General features: G+C 36.9%; 1 pseudogene; it reads left to right on the forward strand.

Moving 5' to 3' along the window:
- Window positions 1–3,843: 3,843 nt before the first annotated feature.
- On the forward strand, window positions 3,844–6,141 carry LOC145165087 (E3 ubiquitin-protein ligase SINAT5 pseudogene; annotated as a pseudogene).
- The last annotated feature ends 241 nt before the right edge of the window (window positions 6,142–6,382 follow it).

Below are 6,382 nucleotides of genomic sequence, written 5' to 3' on the forward strand. Positions count from 1 at the left end.
CTGGTTACACCCAGAGAAGTATATTAGTCTTAAAAACTAAATAAAAGAAAACCGTGATGAACTAAGTCCTGAAGATGTTATTATTAATACCCTCCAGTAATTAAATCGGTTATTACTTTGAGGTTAGATCACTTGATTCATTATTACAAAAGTAAATCTCTGCTACCTAGGTTATGAGTTTCATGACCATAACTGACTGGATATGGCCCGCAACGGCCGATATCCTTAATGACTTTGTCACCCGCAGACCTGCCGGTCCAACTGTAGCTACTAGTGAGGTGCGGGATTATCAGTCCCGTATAGATCTATACACAACAGTCACGCTCTCCCTACAAGAGACTATGGTCACGAGTGCTAGTCCTACACTATGTTTCTTGTGGTGAGTGTTACCAAGGACGTGTCTCAAACTTAGCCTAGCAAATTTACAAGTAATAATACTGAAAAATCTTGTTTATGCCTTGCACGAATCCTTTATAAAATAATTCATTTTACTATATGATTCAAAAGTTCATTACCCTAGTTTAGAAAACTGTTTCTACGTGTTGATTTCTTAATCGGTTGGTAAAACTGTTTTCCTTGTTAAAAGCATACTGAAAATATAATTATCTTTAAGCAAAATAACATATTTTGAGCACAAGTTTCCTTATGCTTTTGCTTGTATTCCCCCCTGAAAACGTTAAAAACACAGAAAATGTAGGGGTATGAACTCACCTTTGGAAGATGTTTCGAAGGTAGATTCGCGTAAGGACAAGAAGTTCCACAACTGAATTACCGAGACACAACGAGTCCTAAATGACAATTAGAGACATATATAGCCATGAATATAGTGTTTAGAATCAACTAAATGCAAGGGAACCCCCTTAGGGACTAGGAGACACTTGAACCAAGTGTTGGAATCACATGTGATTCACCCAAGGGAAGTGTACGACCCATATGAAGTGTGTGCGGTCGTGGGTGTGCGGCCAGGTGGCGTGTGCGGTTGCACACAGGAGTGTGCGGCCGTACAGAGGGTGTGTGCGGCCGTACACAGGGGTGTGCGGCCGTACACCCTTCATGTATGCTCCAAGAGTCGATTTTTCAGTGTTTTAAGGTTCAAACCAAGTCCAACTTGAAGATAGGGAATCAAACTCTCACTTTGGAGGTTCTTTGAGGTGTGTACGGCCACCTTATGAAGGTGTGCGGCCGTACACCTTCATGTGATGAAGAACATGATGAACTTTGATGATTAAGGGCTTAGATCAATGGGTCCTTTATGTATGATAAGCTAGGTGATGGAAAACTCACGTTTTTTAGGCCTTGCTAGTGTTCTTGGATGAAGTTTTTAGAGAGAGAAGGTAGAGAGAGAAAGTAGAGTGCAGCCAAATGAAAGGAATGAGTGAAGGGGTCACCCTATATAAATAGGGATGAGTGTGCGGCTGGAGGATGGGTGTGCGGCCGTACACTCATGTGTGCGACCGTACACTCATGTGTGCGGTCGTACACACCTTCCAAGAGGGTGTATGGCCCGGTTTTCTCACTATGGGACGTGCTGACTCATTCCTAAACTCAACCTTGGTCAAATGCAAGCTTAGAACACTTAAACGAACCCTCAAACAGTGCCAGAAATCAACAAAACATGTTTAACTTTGATTGAACTGACTAAGTGTGCGAGATAAAAGCTCCAGGTTGTCACATTATATATAGCTTGTCTAAATGGGAGACAAACTACAATGGTCGAACGAGCAAGTAAAATGTTTATTAGATACGTGTATCGAAGAGGTCAACAGAATTGGTAGAAAAGGAGGTAGCATGCACAAAGAGTCTTGGGTTACGTTAGGGAAAGCTCTAAAAGAAAAGTTTGACATGGATACTTCACAAAAACAATTGAAAAATGCTTTTGATAATCTAAAAGCTAAATACGTAGGGTGGAAATATTTGAGAAACAAGTCAGGGAATTTATACAATGCTCAAACAAATTCATCTGCCTTAGTGAACACAGAATGGGAAGAATTCAAGAAGGTGTGTCTATATAATTTAATTTTTTTAGTTTATGTCCAATTTTAATAATGATGTCAAAATACTTATAACTACTATTAATCTTGGTTTAGGGTCATCCAAAGGCAGGATCATTGAGGACACACCCATTGCCTTATCCCAATCTTGTACATCTTTGTTTGATGGAAGTAGTGCCAGCGGTAGCATTAAATGGACCTCTACTCAAACTACACCCGCAGATACATCGTCTTCTTCTCATCGTGTCCAAAGACTTCTGATTGATGACAACCCTTTTAATGGCCTAGAAGATGATGATGATGATGACGCTTCCAATGACACTAGTTCTCGAGCTCCTAGTGATAAAGCTCATGGTGGTTCTACTTATAGGCCCGATAAAAGGGCTAAAACCACTGATGCTTCTACTGATAGGCCTCATAAAAGGGCTAAAACCACTGATGCTTTTACTGATAGGCCCGATAAAGGGGCTAAAACCAGTGATGCTTCTACTGATAGGACCGACAGAGATAAAGCCTCTAAAACCTCTGTTAGTCTTGATGAGTTGAGTCTTGATATGCAAAAAGCTTTGCAACATTTGGTGAATAACAAGGAAGGGCCAACAGTAGAAGAATGTTATGAGAGGTTGAAGCTAGTTGGATTAGACCCAATGGATCCTATATTTTTGGCAGCCTTTCACCTTTTTGGAATGTCCATGAATATGATAGAGGCATGGATGACATTGCCACCGATACCTGAGATCTTAAAAGGGTGGATAAAGATGACTGGCACCACATTAGGGATGTTTAAGTAGTCTTTATGCTTATGTTTTTTCTTTTATTTTGAACAGTTATGTGTTTCTTGAACTTATGTTTGACATTATGTTTTTTGCTATCATTTGAATGATTGTGTACTTATTTGACACAAATATTGCTAGTATTGAGATTATATGCTTATTTGAAACAAAATGTGTGCTTTGAATATGATAATAATGCTTATGTTTTTTGCTTTAGCATATTGGGATTTAACAAGTGTTGATGGTTTAACAGGTTCACAATGGATTACGATAAAAAGTTACGCCTCCTAATTGTTATGAATTTGTATCTTCGCTTTTTTTGGAGAAGAGGTTTGAAAAGAATGCGAGATAATACCACAAAAACGTCTGGGCATCAATTCACATTAGAGTTATTACATGGAACTAATAACCAATGCATTGAGCTCTTACTTATGTCACGTGATTCTTATGTTCGGCTTTGCACACATTTTAGAGTAAAAAGTTGGTTAAAGGATAGTAAACATATATCGGTTGAAGAGAAGATGGCGATGTTCTTGATGATGATTGGTCACAATCAACGTTATGTAATCATCAAACGTAGATTTCAACACTCAAAACAAACGATTCATAAATATTTTTATGAAGTATTGGATAAAATGATGGTGTTCGCAAATGATATAATAGTACCAACTTCCTTTAATCCAAATCCAAACGTTCCGGGACATAATAGGAGGTTACGAAGGATTTTCAAAGGAGCGGTTGGTGCACTTGATGGAACTTTGGTACATGCTATTGTCCCTCTCGATAAACAACATTTGTATAGAGGAAGGGGAAAAGGGGATTGTTATCAAAATGTATTGGCAATATGCGACTTCAATATGATTTTTACGTTTGTCGTGGCTGGTTGGGAAGGAATAGCACATGATTCAAGAATATTATCTGAAGCTTTAACAGATCGACATGCACCATTCCCATTTCCACCGCCAGGTTTGTTTACATTTTCATTTTAATATTTCTACTTTTTTTTAATTAATTATTTCCTTATATTTACATATAAGTATTATCTTTGTGATGCCGCGTATACACACACCCGAGGATTTATGGCTCCTTATCGTAATGTGCGGTATTGGCTTGGAGATTTTCATCGAAGACGTGCATTCACCAACAAAGAAAAATTTAATCACTCACATGCAAAACTTCGAAATGTCATTAAACGTGCTTTTGGTGTCTTGAAAGCACGTTTCCCTATATTGAAGAGAATGGCTCCATTTCCATTGGTTACACAAAGAAACATCGTCATTGCATGTTTTGTGCTTCATAATTATATAAGAAAAGAGAGATTAAGTGATGAATATTTTTCTCAATATAATCAAGTCGATATATCACTTCAAAGCAACAATGTACAAGATAATGAGGAGGAGGAGGAGGAGGATGACATGGATGAGGTACAACCACACGTAAGTGCAAGAGACCGGGAATATATGGTTCATCTACGAGATCAAATTGCTGACTAGTTAATGCGAAATGTAGAATGAATGATTTCATAAAAAAATATGTTAGTTTTGTGAATTTAGTTTTAATATTGTAAGACAATCATCAAAACAATGCTTTATGTTTTTAAAAATATCAACTTTAATAAGTAAGCGGCCTTCCGGTTTGAATCGAAATATATATAGTTTATCTAATGTTTTAAAAAGTATTATATGTTTGAAACTGTATGAAATTGTTATTGGCAAAGTTTGAGTCAAATATAAATTTTAATAGACTAGTAATGTATGAGATGCTGAGTTTTTAGCATTTGGGCTTTGGTTGTTTCAACATTAAATTCAAAGATCGGTTTTGTTGTTGAATAATGGAAATTAATGCAAATTGGGTGGCAACGTGTAAGTATACAATTCTTATTAAGAAAAAATCTAATGTGTTTTTTTTATGTTGCTTTTTCATATTATCTAATATTTTCTTACAAAATACTATAAATCTATTAAATTGTTCGTAAATATTATTAAATGGATAGGTTTTTCAATTTATTAAAAACCAACGTGAATTATTCATATTTTAATATGAGAAAAAAATATGGTTAATTGATCTCCTTCATTACCACGCCTCTTAAGTTTTAGTTCATTCTAATTAAAAAACAAACAATCTTTTGCATTAAGACTTTTTGTATGAATACATAAAAAAAGACTTTTAGTCCACATCTTCTTCCGCAGACATGGAAAAAGACAAAAGACATTTGACCACTTCCAAAACAAACACCACCTTAGTCATTTTGGAGCAACCTTATCCATCAGGGGATTACTTCTTGTGTAAACACATATGCTAATCTGTTCATTAACTTTTTTACTTACCAAAACTCATGCTTCCATATCATTTCACACTTAACTTCCCAATATCTTCTTATCATCTCTATGTGAACCAAACTCTTTTTGAAATAAATACAACTTGTAAACTACATTTGGTGATAATTTGAGAGCTGTGACTCAAATATCTTTATATGAACAAATATCATTATATCATCAAACACTTAAAGAGAAAGATGTTTTTATGACAGTGTCACAATGGGCACACGCTTTGTTCGACCTGTAAAACACGTGTGGAGAATAGGTGTCCAACATGCAGACAAGAGCTTGGTGATATAAGGTGTCTTGCATTGGAGAAAGTGGCTGAATCCCTTGAATTCCCATGCAAATACTTCCCACTTGGGTGCCCTGAGATCTTCCCATATTACAGCAAGCTTAAACACGAACTCATCTGTAATTTTAGGCCCTACACCTGTCCATATGTTGGATCCGAGTGCTCTGTTGTTGGGGATATTCCATTCCTAGTCACTCATTTGAGAGATGATCATAAAGTGGACATGCATTCCGGATGCACTTTCAATCATCGTTATGTCAAGTCCAATCCACGCGAAGTTGAAAACGCCACCTGGATGCTTACGGTTTCTCTCTCTTACTCTCAATGGTTATTATTTTTTTAATTTTCAAACCACTCAGAGTGTGATCTATTTGACTTTGACAGGTGTTCAACTGCTTTGGGCAATATTTTTGTCTGCACTTTGAGGCATTCCAGCTGAGCATGGCACCAGTATACATGGCATTTGTGAGATTCATGGGAGATGAAGAAGATGCAAGAAACTACAGTTACAGTTTGGAGGTGGGAGGAAATGGAAGGAAGCTGATTTGGGAGGGGACACCAAGGAGCATTAGAGATGGATATAGGAAGGTGCGTGATAGCCACGATGGTCTCATCATACAGAGGAACATGGCTCTCTTCTTCTCTGGTGGTGAAAGGAAAGAGCTTAAACTCAGGGTTACAGGCAGGATTTGGAAAGAACCTCCTAACCCTCCTGATGCTGCTGGAGGACCTTGTGTTCCTAATCTTTACACTTAGTTCTAAAACTATTCAACTTTTTCCTTTTTCCTTTTTCTTTTTCTTTTTCTTTTTGGGGTTGGATTGATTTCCTTGGTTTCTTGTTGATTGTTTATTTTGTGGATGGATAGAGTGGCCTTCAAGATCTTTATAATATTAGATCTGGTAATGGGATGATGTTCTTTGTTTGTGTGGGAGATTGTATTTTGGAATTGTTGGTGATGACAATCTTTGTTGTTCCATTTGTTTCTATATTTGTATAAATACAAC

Source organism: Lactuca virosa, chromosome 3 (assembly GCF_052849685.1).
Source record: "Lactuca virosa cultivar CGN04683 chromosome 3, Lactuca_virosa_CGN04683_v6, whole genome shotgun sequence".
NCBI classification, from domain to species: Eukaryota; Viridiplantae; Streptophyta; class Magnoliopsida; order Asterales; family Asteraceae; genus Lactuca; species Lactuca virosa.